The sequence below is a fragment of the Macaca mulatta genome, chromosome 18, assembly GCF_049350105.2.
Source record: "Macaca mulatta isolate MMU2019108-1 chromosome 18, T2T-MMU8v2.0, whole genome shotgun sequence".
Classification (NCBI taxonomy): domain Eukaryota; kingdom Metazoa; phylum Chordata; class Mammalia; order Primates; family Cercopithecidae; genus Macaca; species Macaca mulatta.
Window position 1 is genome coordinate 78,801,925 of NC_133423.1, and position 15,445 is coordinate 78,817,369.

Consider the following 15,445-nt stretch of genomic DNA (forward strand, 5'->3'; position numbering starts at 1 on the left):
ACAAATCTTTAATTCTAGATTCTTGAGAGGATGTCACCATAGGATGATTGATGCTGAAAATGAACTATGTCACATTCACTTTTTCTCCGTTATGTACTGGATGCTTATTTATTTAGAAATTTGGTGCATAAATTGTTGTCTGACACTGTTTGAATATTTAATGGCAGTCATTTCTATGTTACCCCTAAGGATGTCTTCCTTTACTTTTAGAGCTCCTACGGTTCCTCCTCAAGTTATGAATTAGTGTTTTCATGAGGCAGCAGAGAAGTGTCTATATTACCTTAAACCACACATAATTAGAAACATAAATGCGCTGAATGCACTCAGCAGTCAACAGACACCTGTATTGTTACCTAAAGGCCAAGTGATTATTCTTGGATTATCCACAGTTTAGCCGGTCTGTATCACTCTTCATTCAAATTTAGAACAGGTAATTAAAAGTCATTTATCTGTGATTGTATTGCTCAGAAACATGAAGTATGAAATTTCTATACCAGTGCCTCATAGTAAATTCTTTCCCTAAAGGCAAGTAATTATGGATCCAGAAACATTTTTCCTTCACTGAGGAGAGGGATGATTAAAAAGCTTACTTCGAAGTCCAAAATACTGCAGATTTGTTGAGACAGTTTTGTTTCCCTGACATGTTGATTGCACTTCACATCACACACAATACCGAGGGACTTACTCTGTAAGGTTTCTGGCCTTCCCCTTTATCATAATTGCAGAGTGTCACATTGATCTGATTTAGATGGATTTAGAACAATTGTTGATTGGAAGCTCTTGATAAAGACAGGGAGTTCAAACACAGACTCTGCCTGAAAATTCAGCAGCGAACATCCCTCATCTATCACAATTTAACCGATGAGAACGATCAAGATAACCTGCCATCCATCATATCTATTTAACTGTACTCCAGAGTGAATTAAATTGTATTTAACAACTTTTATCTTACAGGGTTTACACACTGAAAGAGAACAGCACTTCTTCATTAAGTTGTTGCTCTCTGTTTATCAATTTAAGATTTTGAAAGTTGTTCTAAAACATTCAATATCCAGTAAATTCCTCTCAAAGACTTTATGGTTCTTAATTTCCCCCAAGTTTTGTTCTTACTGGTAATAATGAATATCAGTTTAGTACTATAGCAATGGAAAAATATTCTTAGGATGCAAGGGTACAAAATATTATCTTATCCTTGAATATAGACATGCTCAATTGAAATAAGCTTGGTTGGTATTGCAAGTATTAATTTGGAGTACTTTCAGACATTTTAAGAGGTATCATTTTAGGGCCATAGAATGGTAGAGTTAGAAGGGCACCTGAAGATCTAATTTAATTCTTTAATTTACAGCTAAGGAAACTAGGCTCTAAGAGGTATATGACTGTTATAACAAGGCCATCTAAGTTATCTGCAATAGTGCTGGGATAAACATGCAGGATTTCTGACTCCCGGAATAGCTTTTCTTTGATCCTACCATATCTTTACGTACAGATTTTATGTGGATTCTCTGAAACTCATGTCTTATCAGTATCTTCTAGGATTAAGGGAGAGGGGAAAGATAACCATGGCACAAAATAATATAACAGACCCTTAAAACTTGATACCATCAATTTTGAGTTACAAGAGGAAATAAATGGGGAAAGTAAGGGAAAGGAGATCTCTCTCTGTTCTTGCTTTTCTCCAGCCTACTAACATTAGAGAACTGATAAAAAATTTATTCATGAACTTTGCTGATCAAATTGTTATGTGTAGCCATCTTGGATAATTTGTACATCTGCAGAAATAAGAAAAAATTAAGTTTTCTTTTTGGAGAGCAAGAAAATTCAATAAGAAAACATTTTCTAATGTCTTGATAGAAATTTTTGGTATAAAAACTTATGTCTTTAGTTAGGATTTGTTCCAGCTCAAGATGGAAAACACAAAATAAGAATGGTGTAAGCAAGTACAATTTATTTTTCTTTCAAGGAAAAGGAGTACACAGGTTCTTTCTTTGCCTTCTCTCTCTTCCTAATGTGGCAACTGAAGGTTCAACATACCTTCCCCGGCCCTGGCCATCACATCTTTAGCTAGCCTGAAGGGGTGAGTGATGAACAGTAGGGCGAGGGGAAGGGCCAGTATGAGCTGGCTTCGAAGGTGGTGTCTTACGCAGCCACACGATACTTCCACTTCCATTTCATTTTCATTGGTCAGAACTTAGTTATGAGAATACTTACTGCTTCAAGGAAGACTGGAATATTCAGTCTGTATTCTGGGCAGCCAGGAGTCCAGCTAAAATCAGGATTGTGTTACTTTATTTGATCTTAATAAATTAGAATATTTGGTTTTTTATTAAAAAAATTTTTTTTTAGAGATAGGGTCTTGCTCTGCTGTTGCTCAGGCTGGAGTACAATGACATGATCATAGCTCACTGCAGTGTCTGCCTTCTGGTCTCAAGTGATCCTCCCACCTCGGTCTCTTGAGTAGCTGGAACTACAGGTGTGCACCTGCATGCCTGGCTAATTTTTGAAATTGTTGTAGGGACGGAGTCTCACTATTGCCCAGGCTGGTCTTGAACTCCTGGTCTCAAGTGGTCCTCCTACCTTGGCTTCCAAAAGTGCTGAGATTTCATGTGTGAGCCACTGTGCCTAGCCTCACGATATGGACTCTTGAGCCCTATAACTGAACCACAGAATAAGAATTCCTATGTTTATTTGGAGGTTCTTTTCCAGCAAAGTTTTTCCAGGACTCCCTATGCAGCCAGCGTCCATGTTTAGGAACCATTGCACTACAATATAGGCTAGACGTCCTGATGCAGGATTTTTGCTCCTTAGTTCAGCTCAATCTGGGTTTTTGTCTCATGACCAGGAAAAATTAGGCACGTAGACACATTGAAGGGTGAGGAGGATGGAATTTATTTATTTATTTTACTTATTTTGTATTTTACTTTAAGTTCCAGGATACATGTGCACAATGTGCAGGTATACATGTTACATAGGTATACATGTGCCATGGTGGTTTGCTGTACCTATTAGCTGGTCATCTAGGTTTTAAGCCCCACATGCATTAGGTATTTGTCCTAATGCTCTCTTTTCTCTTGCCCCTCACCCTCCAACAGGCCCTGGTGTGTGTTGTTCCCCTCCTTGGTTTCCATGTGTTCTCATTGTTCAACTCCCACTTATGAGTGAGAACATGCGGTGTTTGGTTTTCTGTTCCTGTGTTAGTTTGCTGAGAATAGTTTGCTGAGCTTCCAGCTTCATCTATGTCCCTGCAAAGAACATGATCTCATTATTTGTTATGGCTGCATAGTATTCCATGGTATGTATGTGCCACATTTTCTTTATCCAGTCTATCATTGATAGACATTTGGGCTGGATCCAAGTCTTTGCTATTGTAAATAGTGCTGCAATAAACATACGCGTGCATGTTTCTTCATAGTAGAATGATTTATAATCCTTTGGGAATATACCCAGTGCTGGGTCAAATGGTATTTGTGGTTCTAGATCATTGAGGAGTCAGAGGGCAGAATTTATTAAGCAAAAGGAATGCTCTCAGCGAAGAGAGGGTTCCCTTAAGCAGGTTTCTACCTCACAAATGGAATACCAGGGCCTCCATGCAAGAGTTGAAGAGGCCAGGCTCCTCCCCTGCATGAGGTGCAAATTCCTGGTGGCTCCACCGCATTCCCCCAGTGCATGTGGGCCTCCAGTCCGCTGTGGGCATGACTAGGCAAGCCCCCTGTGCAGGTTCCCTTATCTGCACAAAACATCTGGTGTAAACACTTGTGAGGCAGGTTGGAGATTCTCTGGGTACCCTTCCCTGATCCTAGGGGATTTGGCTGTCTCCTGCCTCTATCACTACCTTACCTGCCATAGACATGAAAGCTTTTCACACTAAACATTTCACACTTAGGAAGGGGTCAGAACTCTCAGTATATTCCAAACCTACACCCAAAATTAAAGCTGGCACACATCAGCTTTGCATTAAATATCTTGAAGCCATTTCTGAGCTCACTAGAACAGTGGGTCCAGAGGACAAATGAGTAATCTTCATTTCAAGTACCACAAAGGATGACAGAGATCAAGCACCCCAAATCTGTATGTGTCAGGGGCAGTGGAGTGTGGAGGAGCATCTACAGCAAAAGAAGGAACGTGATGGTACATTATTTCTGTTGAAAGCAAATGAGGGCACAGTGCAAATGCCAGGCAGGCACCTGTAATCTGTGACATTTCAGCTTTTAAATTCGATTTTGGGTTATCTAATAAATATGGGATCTGTTTATATTATTGTGATTTCATGTCTACTCAAGAGTTTAATGTTATAATTAAGTCCCTACTAGTTTTGTGAGTACTAAATCAAAGAATTGCTATCATGTAATTCTTTGAACAGATAAACATTTTTGGGAGAGGGAAGGCAAATCCGGATTCTGGTAGGGTTGATATTTAAAATTTATCAGTTATAGTTTTGGAAGAAGTGAAACTGACTACAGATCTATTTCATATGTTAATTAAAAGAGGGGAGCAAATGGCATGGAATTTTACTACTCCTTGAAAAAGTTCTACTAGCATTAATGTTCTAGGGGGTATTGCGACTTTGCTAAATTCAGTTAAAATTAGTCCATGGTAGCCTTACTGGCATAATAGGGAAAAAGTAAATTCTCCAAAGAATGAAGCTTTCAAATTCATTAGGACAAAAAAATTACCTGTCTTCCTCTGGGTATTTATTTTTGCTGCAGCTTGAGCTCCTCTCTTAGCTTCAGTGCCACTTTATAGTATGGACAGATAAAACTCCATGGCGGGGGTCACCCACACACATGTTAACCAAAAGTAAAATTCTAGGCCTCCCAACCAACTGAATGTGTAGCAGGACGGGCCGCAGAAAAAACCTCTCAGACACCCAGTTGTAGAAGGAAGGGCTTTATTCAGCTGGGAGCATCAGCAAGCTACCGTCTCAAAATCCGAGCTCCCTGAGTGCACAATTTCTGTCCCTTTTAAGGGCTCACAACACTAAAGATTTCACATGAAAGCGTTGTGATTGATTTGAGCAAGCAAGGGGTACGTGACAGGGGTTGCATGCACCGGTGGTCAGAGAGAAACAGAACAGGGCTGGGAGTTCCACTATGTTCTTTTATACAATGTCAGGAACATCATCATAAGTTGATTTTTAACTACTGGGTTTAGGTCGGGCAGACCCGGCTGGGCTGCTTGTCTTTGGTTTTGCTTCATTGTTCTTTTTATTTTTTTTTAAGAACAGGTACTGAGGATAAAACGATATAAAACAATGTGAGAGGGTCTTTCTCTTTCCTCAGATGGATCCCCCTTATGGCCAAGGGGATTCCAAAGAAACCTGAAAAACTAGTTCAGGTCATGAAAAAAAGTGGAGATCAGGCATGCCTCATTGTACCTTCTCTCTGTTGGAGTTTATATACAACTGACCAACGTTAACATTAAAACAGAGGGTCTGGCTGGGCATGATGGCTCATGCCTATAATCTCAACACTTTGACAGGCTGAGGCAGGCAGATCACTTGAGGTCAGGAGTTTGAGACCAGCCCGGCCAACATAGTGACACACCGTCTATACTGAAAATACAAAAATTAGCTGAGCATGGTGGTGGGCGGCACCTATAATCCCAGCTACTCGGGAGGTTGAAGCAGGAGAATAGCTTGAATCTGGAAGGTGGAAGTTGCAGTGAGCCGAGATTGTGCCACTGCATTCCAGCCTGGCCAACAGAGGGAGACTCTGTCTCAGAAGCAAGCAAGCAAACAAATAAACATTAAAACAGAGATCTTAAGAGTGATAGAACATAGTCTTTGTACCAAATTCCAGCCTGACTGTAGTATAACATCACATGACAGATAAAGAAGGAAATAGAAATATTTTACCCTAAAATATGTCTCTTTGCCATATTTTGAAATGGCTGTTTCATCTATAAGAATCTCTATTAACATAACTAGATCTTTCCCCTTGCAGTCCTTCTCAATCCTGAAGAGATTAACTAATAGTCTGGAACCTTTAGAGGTCTTAAAAGAGGCATTTACCATCTCTTTTTTTCTGAAGCCTGCTGCTGGGAGGCCTCATCTAATCTACGTAACAAGAACCTTGGCTTTCACAACCTCCCTTATCTTAAAGCCACTGACTTCAACTTTAGGTAAAGCTTAACTCTTTTAATCAATTGCCAATCAGGAAATCTTTGAATTCATCTTTGACCTGAAAGCACGGCCTCCCCCACCCCACCCTGGCTAAAATGTGTACCTCACATGTAGTGATTGATGCCCTTTGTCTCCTTAAAATAGGTAAAACCAAGCTATAACCTAACTATCTGGAGCACACGTTCTCAGGACCTCCGAAGGCTGTGTCACAGGTCATGGTACTCACATTTGATTCAGAATAAATCTCTCTGAATATTTTATAGAGTTTGGCTTTTTTTGGTCAACACTCACATGACTTCAGGGCTGAGAGACAAGTGACATTAGTCACTAAGTGGCTGGGCATAAGAGGGGTCAGAACCGCTTAGTTCCAGGTAGGAATATAGGTCCAGTTTTGGCAGATCTTCTGAGTTTTCATAAATGTGCAACTCTGGAATTTTTTTTTTTTTTTTTGAGATGGAGTCTTGCTCTGTCACCTAGGCTGGAGTGCAGTGGCATGATCTCGGCTCACTGCATCCTCTGCCTCGGCTCAAGCGATTCTCCCACGTAGCTGGGATAACAGGCTTATGCCACCATGCCCAGCTAATTTTTGTATTCTTAGCAGAGATGGGGTTTCACATGTTTGCCAGGCTGGTCTCGAACTCCTGACCTTGGGTGATCCACTTGCCTGGGCCTCCCAAAGTGCTGGGATTATAGGCGTGAGTCACCACACCCAACCCCAACCTGGAATTTTATTTTATTTTGTTTTTTATTTCTTTTTGAGACAGAGTCACGCTCTGTCACCCAGGTTGGAGTGCAGTGGCACAGTCTTGGCCCACTGCAACTGAGGAAAGAGAGAGAGCCTCTAATATTGTTTTATATTGTTTTATACTCAGTACCTGTTTTAAGAAAAAAACAAGGAAGTAAAACCAAAGACAGGCAGCCCGGCGCCAGGCCCAAAACCAGGCCTGGGCCTGCCTGGCCTAAACCCAGTAGTTAAAAATCAACTCATAACTTAGAAACCCATGTTATTCATAGATTCCAGACAATGTATAGAACACTGTGAAACTCCCAGCCCTGTTCTGTTTCTCTCTGACCACCAGTCGTGTAGCCCCTGTCACGTACCCCCTGCTTGCTCAAATCAATCATGACGCTTTCATGTGAAATCTTTAGTGTTGTGAGCCCTTAAAAGGGACAGAAATTGTGCACTTGAGGAGCTTGGATTTTAAGGCAGTAGCTTGCTGATGCTCCCAGCTGAATAAAGCCCTTCCTTCTACAACTCGGTGTCTGAGAGGTTTTGTCTGCAGCTCATCCTGCTACACAACCTCCGCCTCCCAGGTTCAAGCAATTCCCCTGCCTCAGCCTCCCAAGTAGCTGGGATTACAGGTGCCTGCCACCACGCCCAGTTAATTTTTTGTAGAGATGGTCTTCCACCATGTTGGCCAGGCTGGTCTTGAACTCCTGACCTTGTGATCCACCCGCCTCGGCCTCCCAAAGTGCTGGGATTACAGGCGTGAGCCACCATGCCTGGCCCACTCTGGAATTTTTAAATGGAAACTTTTTTATCTTTAAATGTTGCCAGCGAATTTGAAACCTGTCTGTAATCTTCAGTCTGCCTGTTTGTTTTTTCCCTGCTCCATGTAATAAGGTGTAGTTTGTTCCCATAGATTAGACAAGCTCCAGGGCTTGTATTCAACCAGTGTGCATCTGGCTAATCAAATGTTAAAATACCGGTGGACTGACTGGTAAGTAGCCACGGCCGGGTGCTAGTGGTCCTCGGGAATGTTGTGTGTTCAGTGCTGGGGCCTGTGCCAGCCCCTTGTCTCCTGGCCTGTCTATGGCGGTTTCCTGTACTAGGCACCTGTCTTCTGTACCTTTGGACCAATGTGGGTTCAAGTAACGATGAGGATCTGGCATTCTCAGCATAGGCACAATGAGACACACTGAAAAGCGAAACCTGGTTTCCGATAGGCTCTGCTCTTTCTCCCCAGGCTGTGACTGTTGGCTGCTCATTGACATATCCCACTGTTGTCTTTGTATGGCCAGTTCAGAGTACTGTAGCTTTCCCTTTGATTAATGAATTTAACATTCATTAAATATTTTGGATTTCATGCTGCCATGTTTAATGCATGCTTCTCAAAGATGCTTTATCAATATTTTTTGCCCTTAGAGTGATCTTTTTCCATAGCATAGAGTTTTATTATTCATTCCTTTGATAAAGCCACCTTTCTTTTGATTATATTAGGTTGGTGCAAAAGTAATTGCAGTTTTGGACCATGATTTTTAAATCATTGTAACTAGGCTCAAATATACCTTTATTAATCAAAATAGGAACCATTGCAATCAACACATTTTTGCCAACGAGAAATAAGTTTGTTTATTCCTGTAGCATAAAAATCCATGCTTCGGGACTCAGCGAACTCTTGGAGAGCATTTTCTGCATTCTGCTGGTCATGGAAGTATTTTCCCTGCAAAAATTTGTTTAGATACTTGAAGAAGTGGAGGCCACTTGGCGAGAGGTCAGGTGAATATATTGGATGACACAAAACCCAGTTCGTTCAACTTTTGAAGCATTGGTTGTGTGACATGCAGTCAGGTGTTATTGTGGAGAAGAATTGGACCCTTTCTGTTGACCAATGCCAGCTGCAGGTGTTGCAGTTTTTGGTGCATCTCATCGATTTCTTGAGCATATTCCTCAGATATAATGGTTTCGCCAGAATGCTGTAATGGATCAGACTGGCAGCACACCGCCAAACAGTGACCATGATCTTTTTTTGGTGCAAGTTTGGCTTTGGGAAGTGCTTTGGAGCTGCTTCTTGGTCTAGCCACTGAGCTGGTCATCGCTGATTGTCATATAAAATCCACTTTTCTCGTCGCACATCACAACCTGATCGAGAAATGGTTCATTGTTGTTGCGTAGAATAAGAGAAGATGGCACTCAAAAATGACAGTTTTTTTTGTTTTTTTTTTGTTTTTTTTGTTTTTTTTTTTAAATTTTCACTCAGCTCATGAGGCATCCACTTACCGAGCTTTTTCACCTTTCCAATTTGCTTCAAATGCCAAGCCACGGTAGAATGGTCGACGTTGAGTTCTTTGACAACTTCTCATGTGGTTGTAAGAGAATCAGCTTTGATGATTGCTTTCAGTTGGTTGTTGTCAACTTCTGATGGCCAGCCACTATGCTCCTCATCTTCAAGGCTCTGGTCTCCTTTGCAAAACTTGTTGAACCACCACTACACTGTACGTTCATTAGCAGTTCCTGGGACAGATGGGTTGTTGATGTTGTGAGTTGTCTCTGCTGCTTTACGACCCATTTTGAACTCGAATAATAAAATTGCTCAAATTTGCCTTCCGTCTAGCATCATTTCCATAAAAACAGCAAGTAGTAACTCATTAGCATGACAACATAAAGCGAGAAATGCGCATTAAAATGATGTATAGGGCCGGGCGCGGTGGCTCAAGCCTGTAATCCCAGCACTTTGGGAGGCCGAGACGGGCGGATCACGAGGTCAGGAGATAGAGACCATCCTGGTTAACATGGTGAAACCCCGTCTCTACTAAAAAAAAAAATACAAAAAACTAGCCGGGCGAGGTGGCGGACGCCTGTAGTCCCAGCTACTCGGGAGGCTGAGGCAGGAGAATGGCGTGAACCCGGGAGGCGGAGCTTGCAGTGAGCTGAGATCCGGCCACTGCACTCCAGCCTGGGTGACAGCGCGAGACTCCGTCTCAAAAAAAAAAAAAAAATGATGTATAACATAACCATATTTGTTTAAAACCGTATTCCAATATCAAACAGAAAATTTCAACAATGCAAAAACTACAATGACTTTTGCACCAACCATTTGCCTTCTGCTTTCCCATTCTTCAACTTGAGGATGAGTGGGGAGTGCATACAGCAGGCACCTTGCGAGTCACTGGATTTTCCTAGTTTGTCTAGTTTGTCTCTTATCCGTTGTCTTGCCATGTTCTGCTCATTACTGTCTTATGGGCCTGCTCCTTGGGGCTTACACAGTCTCCTTGCCTTTGCTTCTGCGGCTCTTGCTGCTTAGAAAATGCTTCTGGTTCTATCACCTGCGCTGGTGGGGTTGCATCATCTTTGATTTTCTACAGCTATAGGTAATGTCTTTTCCTTGAACATTTAAGGAAAGTGGCTCCATCTGTACGTCTCTTAGAGTATTTACCACTTTGTGTTTCCTGTCCTGTATTGACATGAGAAAATGTCTTTTGTCTCTACTTAAACTGCAAGGCTGTACTGTCCGTTACAGTCTCCATTAGCCACATTGTGCTGTTTAAATTTAAACTCACAAAAATTAAGCAAAAAGCGTAGTTCCTCAGTGGCATTAGCTGCATGTGACTGGTGGGGACCGTATGGAACAATACTGAACATTTCTATCCTCAGAGGAAGTTCTGCTGAACTGGGCTGCTCCCATGGCTTGAGGGCATTGGTTGGTCCTGCCCACCCCACCCTACCCCTCAGCTCCAAGCTTGAAGCAGGCCTGTGATCCTCCTGAATTGTAGTAGGTTTTACTGCAGAAGAATCAGTATAGAGTAGTGAGATTGACCTAAAAGGAGGAAACTGAAGCAAAATTAATGTAAGTAAAGAGTTTACTGGGGTCAAGTTTGAGGATTGCCACCTGGGTGCATAAATGCAAGTTGCCCCGAATATACGCTCTGTTTAGCAGCAGTTGCAAGTGGATTTATTTCATTTCATTTTATTTTTAGAGATGGGATCTCGCTCTGTCACCAGGCTGGATTGCAGCGGTCTGATTATAGGTCACTGCAGCCTGAAACTCCTGGGCTGAAATGATCCTCCTGCTTCAGCCTCTCCAGTAGCTAAGACTCCAAGCATGCGCCGCCACTTCTGGCTAATTTTAAAAAATTTATGTAGAGATAGGATCTTGCTATATTTCCCAGGCCGGTCTCAAACTCCTGGCCTCAAGTGATCCTCCTGTCTAGGCCTCCCAAAATGTTGGAATTACAGTTGTGAGCCGTGGAGCCAGGCCACAGTGGATTTTTAAAGGCAGAAAAAGGAGATAGAGTGGGCAGATGCACAGTTGTTTGTCAGGAATCCTCATTGGTTTACAGAAATAACATTGATTAGTTACGGAAATAACATTGATTAGTTACGGAAATAACATTGATTAACTATGTATAGATTGGCTATACACAGTTAAGCTCTACGGTATGGGTTATAATGTCCAGTGTGGCATTATTAGATTAATTTATAGCTACTTGTGGCAACAGGAAGCTGCTTCGAGAGATGAATACATAGCTGAAGCGGGGAGTAGGGCATGACTGAGGTCTCATTTTAATGCTTCTCTGGGCCTCACAGTTTGTAAGGGCTCACATTCCTCAGATGAAAGTGCTTTCTATCCCCCGTGGTGAGTGTGTAGTGTAAATTCTTGGAGTTTAGCTGCTTGGCTCTGTGTACTGAAACAAGTACTAAGTTTTCTGAGCCTCCGTTTTTATAATGGGTAAACAGTCATAATGTGTATAACTCTTTGTTCTGAGTTGAAAATGAGAAACCTTGTGAAAAATTTTTAACATAGTGGTGGCCATATAGTAGGTGTTCCATGAACATGCTCTTTCATGTGTTGTGCACAGGTGGGCATTGCTCCTGAGAATGCAAGGTGGTAGGCGGCCACCTGGGTCTGTGGCCGGAAGGTGGCATGTGGTTTCATTGAGGCGGGAGGAGAGTGGCTTCTCCTCTGAAACATTTGTCTTTTCCGCTGAGCAGTGGCCCAAATGACTTGCAGTTTCATCCACAGACAGGATCATTTTTAAAACATGGGTATTGAGGAATTTATCTTCCCAAGCCTGGTTTTTCTTGATGATTTTTAATGAAACTTTATATTTGTTGGTCACTAATATTTTCAGTTAGTGAAAACATATAGGTATTGGAGTTTTTTTTTTTTTTTATGGCTTCTGTGAAGCACTGAAGGCGGTCATTTTTGACAAAACTGGTACAACTGTTAATAAGTTGTCTAACCTTTAAGGCTGGGCGAATAAATCTTTTTTTTTTTTTTTTTTTTTTTTTGAGACTGAGTCTCGCTCTGTCGCCCAGGCTGGAGTGCAGTGGCGCAATCTCGGCTCACTGCAAGCTCCGCCTCCCGGGTTCACGCCATTCTCCTGCCTCAGCCTCCCGAGTAGCTGGGACTACAGGCGCCCGCCCCTGCGCCCGGCTAATTTTTTCTATTTTTAGTAGAGACGGGGTTTCACCATGGTCTCGATCTCCTGACCTTGTGATCCGCCCACCTCGGCCTCCCAAAGTGCTGGATTACAGGCGTGAGCCACCACGCCCGGCCTGGCGAATAAATCTTAAGGAGTTTTCCTCTCAGTAAGGTGCCTGTCCCTCTGATGAGATTACTTTCATATTTCAGGGTGTTCTATTCTGGAGGAAACCAAGAATTTCTTTAGTATAAGTGAAACCTTAGCACTGGCTTCGCTTCAGCAGATGCAGGGAAATCAGCCTCTTTTTCCTGTAATTGCTTTCATCAAATTGAAGATCCCAAGGGAGGAAGTTTTCCTGCAGGAAAATTCCTGTTTATGGGAATGGCTGTGCACCCATCGTCAAGAGCTATTGTTACTCTGATGTGCCACCTTCCATTCCTCCCAGTCCTGTAAAAAATATGACATCTATTAGAACCTAATTACCTATGCCATTAACATGTTGTTCCCCACTGAAATTTCCTGGAGTTTGAAGGAAGACAAGATGTGGGTGTATGATAGATATATTCAGATATTTAAACATTGGAATTACTTGGGAAAAGGTGGTATATGGTAGCACAGTGTAAGGAATTCTATGTAGAATTTTTATCTTCCTATTTTTAAGGCATTATATACATTTAAAGTAGAATTATTTTCAGTTACAGTGACTAAAAAATATGTTGACAGTTTCTAACAACTTTAAAAAATAGTCCAACACAGAATTTTGGATAAATGGATGCCCCCAAAAAATGGGCTTTCAGTTCATTTTCTTTTATGGTGACTAGGCTCCTGGGATTTTCTTCGATCTGATTGTGCAAAATAGTTGATGCACTGGATTTTTCCTATCCATTCACAAGTATCCTCCCTCCCATTCCTCCAGTCATTCAGCCAGCCATCTGGTAATCGTTTTTATTTATAGTGCCAGGAAATTGGGTGGATTAAAGGATGTATATTTCAGAAATGCAGTTTTATCTTTTTAAGGAACTCCTATCTGGGCACAGTGGTTCCCACTTGTAATCCCAGCGCTTTGGCAGGCTGAGGTGGGAGGATCACTTGAACTTGGGAATTCGAGACCAGCTTGGACAACATGGGAGAGAGCCCCGTCTCTGCAAAAAGTAAAAAATAAATGAATATGTAACTCCTTTGGTTTGAAGAAGACTCTGGAATTTTACGTAGCAAATCAGAGTTCTGGCTCTGAACACAGACTCCAGAGTGTACTTGAATCCTACCAGCCAGAAGTATGAGAAATAGCCAAGATAGATTGTGGTAAGCCTCAATTTAGAAAATTGTCAGTCATTTCTCTTGAAAGTAAAAATTTAATTTAAAAATTGGAAATTAAATTGGATTGATTTGCATAGATTATTTACCCATTAGTTAGGCGCTGCATATGCTTTATCTGATTTAATTTTTATAACAATGCTGTGAAAGAAGCAATCATATTCCTGTCTGACAGATGAGAAAGAGAGGCCAAACATGCATGGCTGCCCCCTAATGATTAAAGGAGTCTGGTCTTGGGCTGAATCCATTGCAATCCCTTGCTTAAACTTTAAGTTGTTCTCAGTAGAAAGGAAAAGGTCCAGTCATCCAGTTCTACCACTTGCTACTACCCGTGTGGCCACTGATTGTCACTTAGCTTTTCTTTGCCTAATTTTTATCAGCTACCACAATGGGAATTGTAATGCCTTTCTTATCAGATTTAGTACACTGTTGTGAGGATGTCATGGAATAATGTGTGTGAAAATGCTTGCTACAATGTATCATGTTACATAAATGAAAGTTAATATTCTTATAGTTACTCCACTGCATTTTTAAGTGGAGTCTTTCACAACAGTCTCGGAAATTCTTCTGTTCTCACTAATGTCAGTGAGTTGTCAATTTGTTCCTAAGTGTTTATTGGGCAGTTATTGTGAAATACTAAAGTGGTGGAAATAGAGACAATTACATGACAAATTTTGAATAATATTATATTCTTAAAAAGAGAAAGAGCTGCTAAAACCTGGTATTTTAATAAACTAGACACATGGAACTCCTGCCTTATTTAAGAAGTAGACATAGGGCTTTATCAGTGCAGGATTAAGCATGTCACTGACATTAGGCTAATGTCAGTGAATTTTTCTTGAATATTCAGGACATAAAACAGAAAAGTTTATATATAGTGTAATTATTTCTTACATATGTTTTTGTCGGTAAACCGGTTTATAGAGAAACCTATGCTTGTTCCTTAGACTGTAGATTAAGAGTATCTATAGGAGTTATTAAAATTAATAATACTTTTGTTTACATAAAAATAGGAATGCATTATTTAGTAGCTGTTATTCAGAGCTTAGTGTGCTCTTATCTAAGAGGCTTCATGAGTATCCTGAAATAACTGCAAAATTCATCAAACAAATGGGAATGATTACCATGAAATCAGGCTTCTGACTTAGATTTTTCCGCAATTAGTGGGAAAGCATCACACGTGGATTTATGTTATTTGGACTGACTGGGGAAAGCCTAAACCAGACTATACATTTTCAAGAATTACTCAGTAGAGCTTCTTAGAGAAGTCTTGTGAAAACTAAGTAAAATCAGGTTTGAAAAAATTAGACCACATATCTCTGCAGATTTGAGGCTCAAAAAGGCCACAGAAGAAAACTGGATTCTGTTACAAAACAATGATTAGTGTGTTTGTTTTCCTGCAAGTCGTAAAGGCAAGCTGGTTACTCAGAATGAATATTGAGTGCTGAGGTTTTTGTCCTAGGGCCTTGAAAGGTGGTGGAATCTAGGAAACTGAAATGGCACGTGAAAAAAGGTTCAGTTATCCTGTGAAGAGGCATGTCTTCATGAAGAATAGAGTGGGAGTGAGGTAGAGTAATTATCAACTATATTTGAGAAAGTCTTATAGAAAAGTAAAATACTGCAACCTACCTTGCACTCTCAGTGCATTTTATGAGGTTCTGTTTTTCCTCTCATAGAGTTTAAGATCTGTATGATTGGCTTATTATGTTTATTGTTTAAGTTGGCTCACTTATTAAAATATATTCCAAGTGCCTAGAATACTATCTGGCACATAGTAGGTAGTAAATACATATTTATTGACTAAATAAATAAATGAGAGGCTAGGTTCTTTGTGGCCCTTGGCCTATTTGTCTGAAAAATGAG

The 15,445-nt window shown here is 41.0% G+C and overlaps 1 protein-coding gene and 1 long non-coding RNA gene across 14 annotated transcripts in view; one reads left to right on the forward strand and one right to left on the reverse strand.

The window, feature by feature from the left end:
* The window catches only part of PTPRM (protein tyrosine phosphatase receptor type M), an 829,686-nt gene that overhangs the window by 167,472 nt on the left and 646,769 nt on the right, over positions 1-15,445 (forward strand). The gene's annotated exons all lie outside the window — the stretch shown is intronic.
* Positions 1,727-9,841, reverse strand: LOC144336493 (uncharacterized). The gene is made up of 2 exons (XR_013408342.1): positions 9,717-9,841; positions 1,727-4,274 (listed from the first exon to the last, which is right to left on the reverse strand). It is a non-coding gene; the product is annotated as an uncharacterized LOC144336493 (long non-coding RNA).